This window comes from Myotis brandtii, unplaced genomic scaffold (genome assembly GCF_000412655.1).
Source record: "Myotis brandtii unplaced genomic scaffold, ASM41265v1 scaffold4, whole genome shotgun sequence".
Classification (NCBI taxonomy): Eukaryota; Metazoa; Chordata; class Mammalia; order Chiroptera; family Vespertilionidae; genus Myotis; species Myotis brandtii.
In genome coordinates, this window is record NW_005365371.1 from 7,436,334 (window position 1) to 7,451,612 (window position 15,279).

Genomic DNA, 15,279 nt, shown 5'->3' on the forward strand with positions numbered 1-15,279 from the left:
AGCTCCCAGCCTCTCCTTTTGGGCTGGAAGCAGGTATCTGGGATTTCTTTATCTTCTATAATTGATACTTTGTAGCCTTGAGCGGAGCCCAGGGCCGGCCAGGGAAGGCGGGAAACTTGGCTTCTTCCATCACCGGGGGCAACACAAGCCTCCTGCTCGCTCCAGCTCTGTGGCTGCCGCCATCTTAGTTGGGTTAATTTGCATACTCGCTCCTGATTGGCTGGTGGGCATGGCTTGTGGGGATAGCGGAGTGGCGGGGTGATGGTTAATTTGCATATTTCTCTTTTATTAGTGTAGATGCTGCAGTGAATATAGGGGTGCATATATCCTTCCTAATAAGTGTTTTGGGTTTCTTCAGATATATACACCCAGATGTGGAACCACTGGGTTATAAGACAGCTCCATTTTTCATTTTTTGAGGAACTTCCATACTGTTATCCATAGTGGCTGCACCAATCTGCAATCCCACCAACGGTGCACGAGGGTTCCCTTTTATCCATACCTTCTCCAGCACTTATTGTTTGTTGAAATATTGATGATAGCCATTCTGACAGGTGTAAGGATATTCCACTGTGGTTGCAACACCAAAAGAACAAACAATCCAATTAAAAAATGGGCAGAGGACCTGAATAGATGCTTCTCTGAAGAGGACATACAGATGGCCAATAGATATATGAAAAGGTGCTCAATATCAGTGATCATTAGAAAAATGTAATACCTTTTATGGCCAGACTTGAGAAGCCTCACATTATCACTTCTACACACTTGATTTGCCACACAGACCACCCTGACTCAGTGTCCAAAGGGATGACACAAGGGCACCAGTATCAGAAAGTGAGGATTATTGGGGGCTGGCTGTTTCCTTCCCACCACACTGCTTTTCCAATACAGTTTTATCTGGAGCTTGGCCATCTCATACCCTTAGGTCAAGTTTTTTTTGTTGTTTGTTTTTGTTTTTTAAGTCCTCACCTGAGGATACTTTTCCCATTGATTTTAGAGATTATGGAAGGGTGGGGGGTGGAGGGTGGAAAGAGAGGAAGGGAGAGGGAGAGGGAGAAGGAGAAGGAGAGGGAGAAAAACATCAATGGGAGAGAGACACGTTAATGGGTTGCCTCTCACATGCGCCCCGACTGGGCCAGGATGGAACCTGCAACCCAGATTTGTGGCCTTGACCAGGAATCAAACCCATGACCCTTCATTGCAAGTGCCAACACTAACCACTGATCCACACCAGGCAGGGCCAAGTTCTTAAAATGCATGAATGCAAAGTTTGGGATTTCTATCCCATTCTAACACTTTTGAAACTTTATTGTGCCCACAAATTCCCAGACTCTGATTCAGGAGGTCCACAATGCAGTCTAAGGTCAGGACACAAGCTCCCATATGATGCTCTTGCTTCTGGTCAGTGATCAACACTTTGAGCAACAAAATGAACAGAGGCAGCAGGCCTCCAGCAGCACACTCTGCAGGGCTGCACTGCAACCAAGTTCTCTCTCCTCAAGGGGTACTTGCCTCCCCCTTTTATTGTGGCAGAGAGAGAAATGGTTTGGGGAGAAGGAACTAGGGAGCCCAGCCAACTTCACTAGTTGGTTAAGGGAAAAAGAGGTTAAAGCAGAGAAGAGTCCATGCATTATTAGGCAGGCAGCCGCTGCAGCTGGCAGCCTCTTCACAGTGAAGGTCAGGTTTCAGACAGCAACAGCTGGGTGCTCAAAATGGGGAGGTAATTAGCTTGTAGGGGGTGGGGGTGGGATGGAACACAAACAGCGCTTAAAATGAAACGTGTCAATGCATTATTCAGAGCTCATTGCCATCAGTGGATTCCCCATCCGGCTTTCTTGCCTTTCTCCTTTTTCCCCTTACATGCGCGCGAGCGCTCGCTCTCTCTCTCTATCTCTCTCTCTCTATTTCTACCCCCTCCTCTCTCTCTTCCCCCCCTCTCTCTCTCTCTCTCTCTCTCTCTCTCTCTCTCTCACACACACACACACACACACAAGCACTCAGAACTCTTAAACCCACAAACCCATAGATGCTGCCACACTTTAAGCTGCATGGCTGAGATCTAGAGGGCTGGCCCTGGCACTGCCTTTCTTCTGCCCATGCCCTGTGTCTTCCTTCACACCAATTAAGAGAGGGACATATTGGACTGTAAGGTACACACGAAAGGAACTAAGTCCTTTTTGTTATTTTCTCTTTTTCTCTGCAACACACACACACATATGTACACATTACAAATAAATAGAGCAATGAATACAGCAACATAATATGTACTGAGCGGGGACTCCTGAACCCTGTGAAATTAGCTGGAAAACAAGGTGAGGTCTCCACTGTGGAATACAGGGAACTTCATTTGCTCATTCTAGTGGTTGTTAGGGCCCTTGGGAAGGGGATCAAATTGATCACCTCCCGCTTCTTTCTCAGCCACGCCAGTCTACAACTGTAGAAGCTAAAAGTGCTGTTTACTGAATAGGTACTACATGCCAAGCGGATACATGCATCATTTACCCTCCAACAACCTGAGAGTAAGGTCATCATCACTTCCAATTTGCAGAGGAGGAAGCCAAGCCTGTGAGAGGGAAAGCACTTACCTTACACAACTAATAGGTGGTAGTTTTGCAGACCATCTCAACATTATAAATAAATAGAATAATGAATAAACCAACATAAAATGTGCTGAGTGGGGACTCCTGAACCCTGTGAAATCAGCTGGAAAACAAGGTGAGGTCTCCGCTGTGGGACACAGGGAACTTCATTTGCTCATTCTAGTGGTTGTTAGGGCCCTTGGGAAGGGGATCAAATTGATCACCTCCCGCTTCTTTCTCAGCCACGCCAGTCTACAACTGTAGAAGCTAAAAGTGCTGTTTACTGAATAGGTACTACATGCCAAGCGGATACATGCATCATTTACCCTCCAACAACCTGAGAGTAAGGTCATCATCACTTCCAATTTGCAGAGGAGGAAGCCAAGCCTGTGAGAGGGAAAGCACTTACCTTACACAACTAATAGGTGGTAGTTTTGCAGACCATCTCAAACAGTTGTAACCTAAAGCTGGTACAGTGGGGCCTTGACTTACGAGTGTCCCGACTAACGAGTTAATCTGAGAGAAGGTCGTCATCACTTCCAATTTGCAGAGGAGGAAGCCAAGCCTGTGAGAGGGAACGCACTTACCTTACACAACTAGTAGGTGGTAGTTTTGCAGTCCATCTCAAACAGTTTTAACCTAAAGCTGGTATTTAGTGTGTACCGAGCAAGCTGTCCAGAGAAGGGAAAAGAGAATAATGAGACAATCAAATCTGGGGGGCGGGGGGGCTCTCTCAACATGGAGTGCAGGCACTTACTTTGTATCTGTCCTCCTGCTGGCGGGGGGCAGGGAGGGAGGGTAACGACGGAGATGCATTTCATGGGGCCTTTGCTCCGGAAGAGCCTACACATTAATGTGACATTGACAGGAATTAGTTATTATCTGAGCCTCCCCATTAAATATCAACCAGTGGGATGTTCCCATTATTGCTGCTGGGAATGCAAAATTATACAGCCACTTTGGGAAACAGTGTGGCAATTTATAAGAAAGTTAAACACATATCACACACTTAACAAATGGCACAGCTGCGGTACTCCTGAGTATTTAACTGAAAAAAAAAAAAAGGAATTTATGTTCACACACAAAGGCCTGTGTACAAATGTTGACAACAGTTATTCATATTAGCCAAAGAACTAGCAACAACCCAGTTAGTGAGTAGATAAGCAAATTGTGTCACATTGATACAATGGGATACTGTTCCGCAATAAGAAATGGCAAGCTATTAATTTGATGAATTCAGCGACATGGATGAACCTTAAAAGTATCATGCTAAGTGAAAGAGTCAAACTCAAACTGTATCTTTAAAAGGGTGAATTTTATTGTATGTAAGTAAAAAATCAGGACTTTAAAATATCCATCAGCGAGTTCAAACCCACCATTTTCCGAATGGGGAAGTGACCTGCTACAGCAGGTGTAAGTCGGGAGTACAGGTTTGGCTCCAGTCCTGAGGCAGAAGGGAGCCAAAACCTTGACCCCTGCCTTGGTCCACCTCACATCCCAGGTAGGACTGATCCTCCATCTCAGTGCGGCTCCATGGGTGACTTTTTAAAACTCACTGCGCTGTACTGCTCATCACACTGTTGACCTGCAGTTGGCTAGTGGGCGTCTAATTAGAAAATAAAGTAAATTTGCGGTCAGCCAGAATCCGAAGAACAAAAAACTCCAGTAAGGAACGTCTATGTCCATATTCCAGTCTCCTTTCTTTTGAGAGGAGGAATAAAGGCAAAACAGTACCATTAATTTATTCAGAAGAGTGCCTTGTTGGACACTGCCACCCAGTTTAGAAAGAACAAAATGTCCCAGAGGTTGACATCAACTTCTTGTCTCAGAAAGCCGGCTAGAGTTAAGGTGTGCCAGACCTGCTTGTAGTTTCCAAATCTTTTACTATCTGACTTCGAGTCCTTATGTAGCCGCTTAACTTCTCTGTAAGATAGTGACAGTTCCTGCCTCCCAGGGTTTTTGTGAGGTTCAAAACAGAGATTGGGAAATAGAGCACTTAGCTCACCTAAGATAGACTTCTCTGGGATGTTCAGCGCTGGGCTGCACTTCACAGGCCTCATCGAAACCTTAACAGTCATTATCCCCGCTGTGGAGCCATCAAGCCCAGGGTGAGGAATCCGTCAGAGAGGAAGCCGGCCAGGGCCTTGGGCTGTGTGTAGAGTTCAGTAAATGATTGTGGACCTGAATCTATAAAGTAATCGGTTGGGGAGGTTGTAAGAATTGAAATTCTGTTTCTTAATTTGAGACAGAGCCTTGTTTCAGTTTTGTTCATTTATTTTATTATTTATATATTTTTTGCTTCTAAGGAAAGAATGGAAAAACAATTGAAGCCAAAATTAGAGCCCTGAGTGAGTGCCATACTCCTGGTTGAAGAGATGGTGTCCCCTCCAATCACATCTTCACTCAGCCTCCTCTCTCCTTTTCCAGAAAAAAAAAAAATACCCCAAGGATCCAAGAGAACTTGTGCTACTTCGGGCCCAGCTAACCCAGGGAGCCAGGGAGACTCCCCACTGCCCCCCAGCAGGCGACTCTGGGACTCGCTCTGTAATCTCAAACCCTGTCTGCCTTCTGAGATTTAGAGGCCAGTTTAACACTAACTGAAATAGGGTGGATTTTATGAAACTTAACCAAGTAAGTTTTCTTCCATTTTCACTTGAAACTATTTCTTACTCCCTCACATAGCCAATAGAAGCCTGTATTTACAAAACATTAGCTAGTTTTAATAACCCAAGACACCTGGCAAATATCAATTGGCAAACTTACCAAAGACCATAGAATTGGTTTCTATACCGTGTATTGAAATCCCTTCATTACACACCACTTGTGTCTGGGCTCAGTTTTGCTTTCCTAACCGTTGTCTTCTAATGTGAAGTGGCCAGTGAGACTCACAGATTCTAGTGCATCCTGTCAGGCACTGGGTGCAAGTTTATGTTATGCCCTCGTACTCAAAGGGCGTAATTTAGGCTGAAAGTAAGCATGCTATGTTCCAATGTATAGAGAACTGGATAAACGTTAAAGCGCTATATGGCAGGGGAAGCACACATGGTTTAGGTGCCAGAGATTTCTCTATTGCCCGGGACAGAATTATTATCCTCTTAAATAGCTTAGAGCCTGAGGACTAAAAAACTGGAGTCAAGGCTAGTGGTCAAAGTGAGCCTTTAAAGACAGTCTCCCAATACCTAGCCCGGAGCTGTTTCCATTGGCCCACACCTCCTTTCCTTTGTGTAGGTTATTTAATAAATTCATTTCACAGCCCGCAGAGCACAGTAGGAAACAATGCAATTACTGAACCAACCGGAGGAACACAGCTGCCAGCATCTTGTTGATTCAGAATTGTCCAAACACTTCCATGTGGGGGTGGGACTGATACAACTTGCTGATTCAACAGTTGACATTGACAAATTGGAGTTTCATTTCCTCGGCCTTCTGTTGGAGGTGCTAATGAGCACTGCAAGGCTGCAGAAACACAGGAGGGAGAGAGACAGGGAAACTCCTTATCTACATGCTAACTAATTGAGCCTGGGTGATGGCAGACTTGACACCCTAGGTAATAGGTGGACACATTTGAAGCACTAATGAAGGCCAAATAAAATCAACACTGTGAACAGTTTAAGTTCCACTTGCGGATTATGTGGGCCGCTATCTTCATCTATTAGAGAGAATGTTTGCTTTTCCTAATATTCTTTTATATGTTTCCTGAAACATTCTTTTATATGTCATGGGGCACTATGCCAAGATTCCTTGGTTTCTGGAAAATGGGGGGTAGGGGGGTAGGGGTTGGACCAGATGATTTCTGAGGTCTCTTCCTGGCTCCATTTCTTGACTTGTTTGGCAAGAGAATTTGCCTGCAACGAATTGCATGCCCCTTTCTCCTCACACACATTGATCCAGACCTCCGTTTTCCCATTCATCTCCTCATTCATTCAGTAAGCATTTTGGATGCTTACTCTGTGCCAGACTCTGTGCTAGGAACTAGAAATAAAATAGGGAATAGGCCAGAACACCACCAGACCCTTACTCTCAAGGGTTTACTTTCTAATAGGGAGACCGGTAAGTAAGTAGTGAATCAGGGACATGTTAGGAGGGAGCCCCCACTAGTATGAAAGCTCATAGGAGAACCCCTACGCCAGACATACTCAAGGAAAGCGCCTCAACGATTTCACATTTTAAGTTGCTCCTTCAAATAAGAAGGTGAAGATTGGGAGGAAGATGAACTGTGCTCTGTGCGCCTCCCAGGATGTCGAGCACCTTTTCTGTGTAGAGCAGAATGTGCTAGAACACGGGCTGTGCTTGGTGCGGAGAGAAGGAATGATGTTTGGAGAAGGAATGATAAAAGACTAACGCTCAAAGTGCTGACATTATAAAAGGTTAAAAATTTAAAATGAAAACTTTAAAAAGATATTTCATAATTTCCTCCTTAGTCTGCAGACCACAATTGAAGTCAAGCACACCTTTATGAACATCAGCTAGTTTCATCAGATCGTTAGAGCTGAAAGGTATTTTGTGTCTATATTTATTATTTCACACATGAGGCAGCTGATGCTCAGAAAAGTTCATTCTTTTTTTTCAGAAGTCAGATAATTGGCAGAACCAGCTCTAGAATCCCACCCACATTCTCAAATACCTTCTTTCAAAGTTCAGCCTATGCCATCACCTCCTTTACGCTTTCTCTCATACTTGCTCTTTCTCTCTTATTTCCTAACAAAACCCAACTTTAAACTTTTCCTCATTTAAAAAAGTAACGTGAATTTTTTGCCAAAATATTTGAGGTCTTACTACACCTTCCAACATTCTTTCGTCATTTTTTCTTTCTTCATCCGGCCAATGAGCCTTGGACTTTTACAGCGAGGGCCTTAGGCACTGGGAACATTGTTCCTGTCTTCAGAGAGCTTGCAGTCTAAGGGAGGAGATGGATGGCAAGTCTTAAAGAATGTCAAGTTCTCCCTTTGGGATTGAAGTCCCTCCATGATCTGACCCTAGTCCTGTCCAGGGTTCTCTTGGGAAAGCTGGACATATTGCCAACACAAGAGATTGCTGCTTACATTTACAGAGTTCTCACAGAGACAACTTCCTACTGAACATATACCAGCATAGGGAGGAGGTGCAGTGATTTTTACGGTCTTTTGCCCCAAAGGTCATTAGGCTGTCCACACGATATCCTTTTCCTAGTAGTATTTTTGTTATGTTTTGGCATAGGAGCCAACTAGTGTTTCCAAGATTTTTATGTTTTCTCATCCTTTCGATCTGTCAATTTTATTAAAAAACAAATCTTATTTGAATAAGACAGGTTGGCATGAGGACTGGTCTTTTAAAACTAACCTTTTACTTATGCAAATGTGTACCTAGTGCCCAAGCCAGCCAGCAGCAATCTTTTTCCTGTCTGTCCAGCTCTCAGTCAGAAGAGTGGACTTATCTTGGAGAAATGTGCTTTGTTGAGTTGGGAGTAGATAGACTCAGGAATTCTCCAGCTGCCAGACATTTCAGAGATTCTCAGATGTTTGTTTACTCGGCGTTTTTAAAGCAAATTGGATCCATTTTTGTATGGCATTCACTAGAATTAAACCTGTTTAAACATATTTTCTTTACAGGTAATCTTGACTTTCTTTTAAATGTGTTTGCTTAAAAAATGTGTTTGCCTAAAGCGATCTATAAATAAGCCACTATAGCTCAGAATATTCAGTGTGAAAATATGTATAAAAATGCAAACTCAACTTTGAGTGAATACTATACTGGCTTATAAAGGTGTCCAGATGACTTCTATCATATTATATTTTCATATTCTATCATATCTGTAGTGGAAACTGTAGAAAGTGAATGTCATCTGATCGCTGGCATTAATATAATGACCAGGCTGTCCTGTAAAGGATTTATGTTTGTACATTTATAGCTCATCCCGCCACCTCTCTGTGGTAGCACTTGGCTCTTAGACCCCAGGGTATCAGAGCACTGGGGTTAAGAATTAGGAGACCTTGAACTAGTCATGGCTCTGACACTCACTAGCTTTGTGGGTTTTAGCATTGTGCTCTCATCTACAGAGTGTAGCAGGTAGACTAGATGTTTTAAGGACCCGTGCACTTTTGAGACGGGTGAATTGCATCATAGACTATTTCCTTCCATTTTGCACACAGAAAATCAAAAGCCATATAGGATATGTGACCTGCTTATGGCCACAGAGAGAGTCACCATCTCAAAAGTAATAGCTCAGGCTCTTTTAAATGTTTAGGGCCTCCCCATGCCTTTGGATCTCATGCAGGGTCCCTCACTGTCACTCTGGTATTGAACTTTATGGTTTGGGAAGCCCAGTCATTTACATTTGCTGTTACATCTGTTAGGGATAACTTCTGGGTAGATATTTAAAAGACGTGAGAGTAATAAAGTTAGATGATACGATCCCATTTTAATAATGAATTCTGTCCCACAATGTAAATCAAAATTGGTGTCTTAAATGAACTTATATTACCTTTTCTATTGAATCTCATTTTGGGGAGAAACCAAAAATTACAGTGAAATACGAGAAGCCACTCTCCAGGGTGCTTCAGGCTTTCCTCTTCAACTATGTTTAGAAACAACTTCTATGAGGAATGAACAAGGTTCCCACACCCCGTTCTCCTTTGGATTAATACTATTAAGCTTGTTTGTGGCTCTTATAATTAGCTTGTGACTTTCTGTGAATCATGTCTCTTGATAGCCACACATTTAGGAATATTGTGGATATATAGGGTGGGGCAAATGTAGGTTTATAGTTGTTTGTGTGGGAAATAATACAATAATTAATAAGAATACAAAATAAACTCTGTTGTGTGTACTCACAACTGTCTACTTTTGCCCCACCCTGTATATTTGATTGCTTAGAAGCAGATCACATATTTCCATGTAAAACATCCTGAATCATTTGGAGGTTCACAGGTGCCACTTTAACTCAACTTGCAGCTCAACTGTAATACTTGTCTTATTAGCTTGTGTTTGAGGAGTAGGAGTCTACATAGGAGGAAGGAAGAGAACTGAGCACCGTTTTTGAAATTAACATATCATCTCCTTGGCACTGCCTGTCCTCTAACCTCTAACCTCTGTCCTCTGGACCTCCGAGCACTCCTGTCCCACTGCGGTCCTTTGTTAATCTATAAATCAGTCCAACCTCCCATTCCGACAGGGTAGCTGGTCTCCACTGTGGTGAGGATAGGATGTCCCCTGGTGACTGAACACATTTATACAAAGGAGGAAATGGAAATTAGAACCTTAACTCCCAAGAAGCGATTTCTGTTTTCTTTTTTTGAATTGTGAAAATGAACCTGATGGGTAGAATTTCAGGCACAAGGAAAGGGGAAAGATAGAAGATTCAGGCCTGAAAATGTCTCCAGGTCCAGTTCTCCTTGTCCACTCTGTATTTGCCAGCTTTTTTTCATTTCCTCTTTAAAAGCTGCAGTCACATTGCCATCTCCCAGGGAGAGTGAAGTTGTGGGGATGATGGGAGAAATGGGGGAAAGCAGACATGGACCGTTTTCACCACTTACCTGTGTGAAGTGTTTGTAAGTCAGCTCTGTCTTTTGAGTCAGGTATCTGGGCCCAAAGATCAGATCCACAGACTGTCTAACTTTGGCAAGTTTTTAACCTCAGAGTCTCCATTTCTTCACAATACTCAGGGGCATCATGAAAACGAAAGACAATCCATACAAAACCCTTGGACCACAGTAGATGCTCAGTAAATAGGTTATGCTATTAAGAGGCCAGGAATGGTTGGATAGTAGCGTTAGCAATATCTGGAAGGTAGCAGCATCCAAGAGCATTTTCTAATAAACGATAGGTACAGTGTAATTTGAAGGATGGATGTCAGAGTTTTCTGTGTGTTTTGCATAGATTTCTGGGAATAGAAAACAGGTGGCGAAGCTGCATGATGTACAGTCGGTCCTCGGGTACGTCGGAGATCCGTTCTTACAGCGCGACCTAACGTGATTTTCGTTGTAAGGCGTAACCCACCTACATAAGCACCTACGTCACTCACATGTCGACCTAATGCGATTTTCTCGTAAGTCGGAACCCACCTACATAAGCACCTACGTCACTCACATGGAGCACATACACAGCAGTAATGAAGTGAAACAGTAAAAAAAAATTAAAAGAAAGATAACAATTCCTGACCTTTACTTGTGGCAAATAAATAATAAAAAACATAAAGCACATATGTGCATATGTCAAAATGACAGAACTTTTCTTTCTTTTTTTTTTATAAATAAATGGGAGATGGCGACATAACCACGAAACAACGTATGTCGAGTCCTGGGTAACCCGAGGACTGCCTGTAGGCACCTCCAGATGTGTGCAGATGAAGCCAGCTGAGCTGCTCTGAGGTGGGTGGGGCCTTTGCAGAGAGAGCCGGGCAGGATGCTGGAGGAGGGTTGCAAACCCAGCCAGTAGTCACCGGGACGTTGGCATTTTCATCAGCAGTCATCCATAGTGGGTCTGAGGCAAGAATCAATACCAGAAGGAGAAGGTGACAAATCATTCATTGCCCAGAGACTGGCTATAAATCCAGTGCCTGTTATTTTCTGTGTAACCACTTTAAAGAAACTTGCACAGGCACCCATTCCCTGCAACACAGAGCCTCACCTCAGGACTTCCAAAGGTCCTTTGGGAAGATCTACAATTACCTAAGTGTTGTTAGTTGTTCTTTTCAGGAGAGTGAAAGATGTACCCTGTTCCATTCTGTAAGCTATAAGCGTAAGCTATATCAGCATTCATACCGTCTTTCCCTCCCATCTGTTCTTCAGTTCTCATGGCTTTTAGAGAAATAATTTGCCTGGAGGTCTGCTTGCCTCTGCATGTGTCGTGGGCATGTGCTTTACACCCGTTAGCTCTGGCTTACTACAAACTCACTCTTAGTACATCTCCCCCTCGTTCCCCTCACTGCAGAAATACACTCTTTTTCTGTATAGCCTCTTGACAATCAGAAAGAACATGAAAGACTGTCTAGTCCAGTGACTTTCAACCTTTTTCATCTCATGGCACACATAAACTAATTACTCAAATTCTGCGGCACACCCAAAAATATATTTTTGCTGGCCTGACAAAAATAGGTATGATTTTGATTCATTCACAGCAGACGGCTATAGTTGTATTGGCTATTGTCCTTTTTTATTTAACAATAAGGGAAAAGAGGTCCGTGCCCCTGACTGCTGCACACGGGTTGAAAATTGCTGGTCTTCTCCAGCCACTCCTGGTAGTGAGGCAGTGGCCAGGAGAGGGGAGGTGGTGCCCTTTCAGGGAGCACCAGGACTGGGCCCGGGGGTCCTGCTTCAAGTTCACAGCTCCTGGGACTCCACCGCTCCTCCCCAGAGCACGGGCTGCAGACCTGACCCTCTGCTCCCCAAGTGCCTGCACCTCCACAGGCTCCTGAGCTGCTGGAATGTCTGGAAAGGGGGAGAGATAGGCAAATGAGCCAGAGGGTTGACACAAGGTGAGCCTTTTTAGACAGCGTTGGAATGATTAGAGCCGGGAGTTGGGGACCCCACAGCGGCGTTCTGTAGAGAGTAGATCTTTTGTAAGCACTGATTTATTTTTCCGCTGAAGGCCAGCCTCAGGCGGAATTGGGAAATAGCCAGCTAGCTGTGATGCAGTGATTTTCAAACCTTTTCCCCTCCCTTTTAAAACTGTCAGCCACTTACCTCAAATAGAAGCATCAGAGGAAGCCCAAGATGTAAAAGGGATGAAGGTGATTGGGATGGGGGTGGGAGGCACAGTCTCCTTAGCTTCTCACCTGCCCACACCCTCCACTCATTGCAGGGCTCTCAGGGAGGCTGGGCGCTTGATACTTGTTGGGAAGCCACTGTTGCAGTGAAAAGCCAGTATTTGGAGCTCAGACCAGCCTGTTAGTTACCTTAGGCAAATCCTGAATCCACGGAGCCTGACTTTCTTTTCATGTCAATTGAGGATAAAGCCTCACATGGAAAGGTTTTTGCATGTAAATATTGATATAACAGACAATATACTTGGTTCATAGCAGACACTGTAAATGTTGACTCCCACCTCTCTTTTTATCTTTTATTTCCTTCTCCCCTTTCCCTTAGATGTCCTCTGCCTCTTCAGGAGCCCAGTGACCTCTGGCTCTAGCGCTCTCCAGGGCTCAGCTCTACAGGAAAACCACAAGTCACTTACAGTGTCTGCTCAGGGCAGGCTGTCCTTCCCCAGCCTGTCTGAGTTGCAGTTAGACCAGAGCTAGCTTGAACAATTGACCTTCAAAGGAATTGCCCAGAGGGACTTCACAATCAGTAATCATTCCCTTTCTGACCAGCAGGCTGACTTCTGTCCTTGGTTGAGACTAGTCTAGGCCTTTATGTAACAGTACAGATTTCACATTCCTGAACAGCGCACACATTCCTTCCTCATATTCTGTGAAATCACCTTGTTAATGTAAAAACATTCAAACCTGTAAAGAATTGTTGTGAGTTTATTTGAGCCAAACTGTCGACAATTGCCGGGAAGCAGCTCCGGAATGGCGGTTTTTCACCTTGTTTTATGCATTACAATCCAAGGAGGAGATGTAAGTGGGTTACATGAAATCCATTGGTGGTAGATTAACCTCTGGGATTGAATAAAAAGTAAAATCATAGACACTTCTTTTACTTAGGTAAGTACAGGATAGTTAAGAGTCAACAATTAACATGATAACAATAACAATGAAGGAATTTGTGGTATCTGTCCTGACGCCCAGGGCATATGGTTGTGTCCTGAGGGATCCGGAAAAAAGGGAAGTTACAAGTTATCCTGACATTTCAATGATATGCTATCTTAGGTGCAAAAAGACAATAGGTTCAGTTAAGGTGAAGATTGACTTTATCAGGGAAGATACTACCAGGATGTGACTACCCACCTTAGCTGCTTTTAGTTAAAGTTTAATTTCAGACCCTCCTTTGTGGTTACTTAGGTCTTTGCATTTTCAGACTGCCATGAGGCCTTCCCTGAGCTTGTCAGGTTAGCATGTGGCCCTTTTCGTCCACAGCTTTTTAAAAACAACAGGGACTGTGGGGAAAATAGGTGAGAGCAAATCACTCAAAACCCATTTGAAGTAATCCTGTTATTTGCAGATTTTTAATAGTTCTTACAACTTTTGTGATATGCTATGTTAGTACAGTTTTGGTAATATTATTAAACTTAAAATCCTTTTGTTCTTGAAATATTTATAGTGCATATTACACTAGTATATGTAAGATCATTTTTCTTGAGTAATTGGTGTTTATTGCATGTAACATCATATTTAAAATGGTTTTTTTGGAGATATTAATGTTTATTGCATGTAACGTTATTATATTTAGGATCTTTTTTGAAGTATTAAGGTTTGCATGTAGCATTATTATATTTAAAATCGTTTTTCTTGAAATTAAAAAAAACTAAGGGGAAAAAAATACAAGTTACCCTGACATTCCACAGCTATGTTAGATACAAAAAGACAATAGGCTCAGTAAAGATTGAGTTGATCTTTGTCAGGGAAGATCCTGGCCCTAGGGCGTGACTAACCATTATAAATGGCTTTTGATGAAAGGTTTTAATTTCAGACCATCCTTTGTGGTTACTTTAGGTCACTGAGTTTACAAGGCCGCCACACAGGCCTTCCCTGAGTTAGTCAGGTTAGCATGTGGCCCCTTTTCATCCACAACTGACACTTCTTTTATTGTGCTGACATAATTGTACCATTTGCCAGTTTGTACAAGCCAGTTCACAGTACAACGTCACATTCTATATCAGGACAGTCTGTTCTAGATCTCAGTGGCCTAACCCCCAGATAGAGAGGACTCAGGAGGACACAGGTGAGTTAGGCTCCATCCCTGACCTCAGAAAACTCATGCTCTTTGTGAGACATAGGAATGTCTGTAATACAAGTCACACTGTAAATCCCATAAAATATCAGGTGTCCCGTTTTGGGGGGTTAGAGGTAAAAGATTTAGGAGGAGAATTGGCAGGATTTCACCAGGCAAGGATGAAAGGCAAAAAGAAAAGAGTGAGCCAAGGCTGGGAACCAGAAAGCATAGGACATATTTGGGGAACCAGCATAGTTTGGGGGCTTCACCGTGGGGATGGACCCACGGAGGGGCATGTAAAATAAAGGTTGAGATGGTGGTTGGCTCAGAGTGTGGGATGAGGGCACCATCAAAGGATTCTGAGCAGGCGAGTGATGTAATGAGAGTCATGCTCTAGGAAGCTCCTTTGGCAGCTTATGCTGGTGAAGATGGTGAGGAGTAGAGTCCAATTAGGAGGTGTTGCAGTTGTCCCTGTGTGAGATGTGAGGGCCTGAGCTCAACTGTGACAATGATGCACAGTGGCAGCGGGGTGTGTGGGGAGGAACACTGTGCAGCAGACATTAGAGAGACAGAATCTCAAGCATTTATCAACTGAGTGGATGGCCTAGGGCTCTGGTAGTGCCTTTCTCGCGATGACAGGTTTACTGTTTTTGCTTATGATAGCCAATATGGAGCTTGGTTTTGGAATGTTTGAGAGCTCATACTGAAGGCCAGCAGGGCCCACAGCACATTTGTGTGAGAAATGCTCACCTGTTCCAATTCAGATAACAGACTTGGAGACAGAAATATGGCAAAACGAGACTTTAATATGTTCTGGAGAGCAGAACGTGGGGCAGCGAACACAGCCTATTTATTCAGTCCCTTATCTGGTTCCTCATTGGCTGAGTACTATGGGGCCACCTGCTTCCTCA

The 15,279-nt window shown here is 43.6% G+C and overlaps 1 protein-coding gene and 1 long non-coding RNA gene across 4 annotated transcripts in view; both read left to right on the plus strand.

Annotated features, from left to right (window-relative positions):
* MB21D2 (Mab-21 domain containing 2) overlaps positions 1-15,279 on the plus strand; it is a 123,614-nt gene that overhangs the window by 88,957 nt on the left and 19,378 nt on the right. The window lies entirely within an intron of this gene.
* Positions 6,962-13,002, plus strand: LOC106727305. The gene is made up of 2 exons (XR_001363476.1): positions 6,962-7,075; positions 12,641-13,002. It is a non-coding gene; the product is annotated as an uncharacterized LOC106727305 (long non-coding RNA).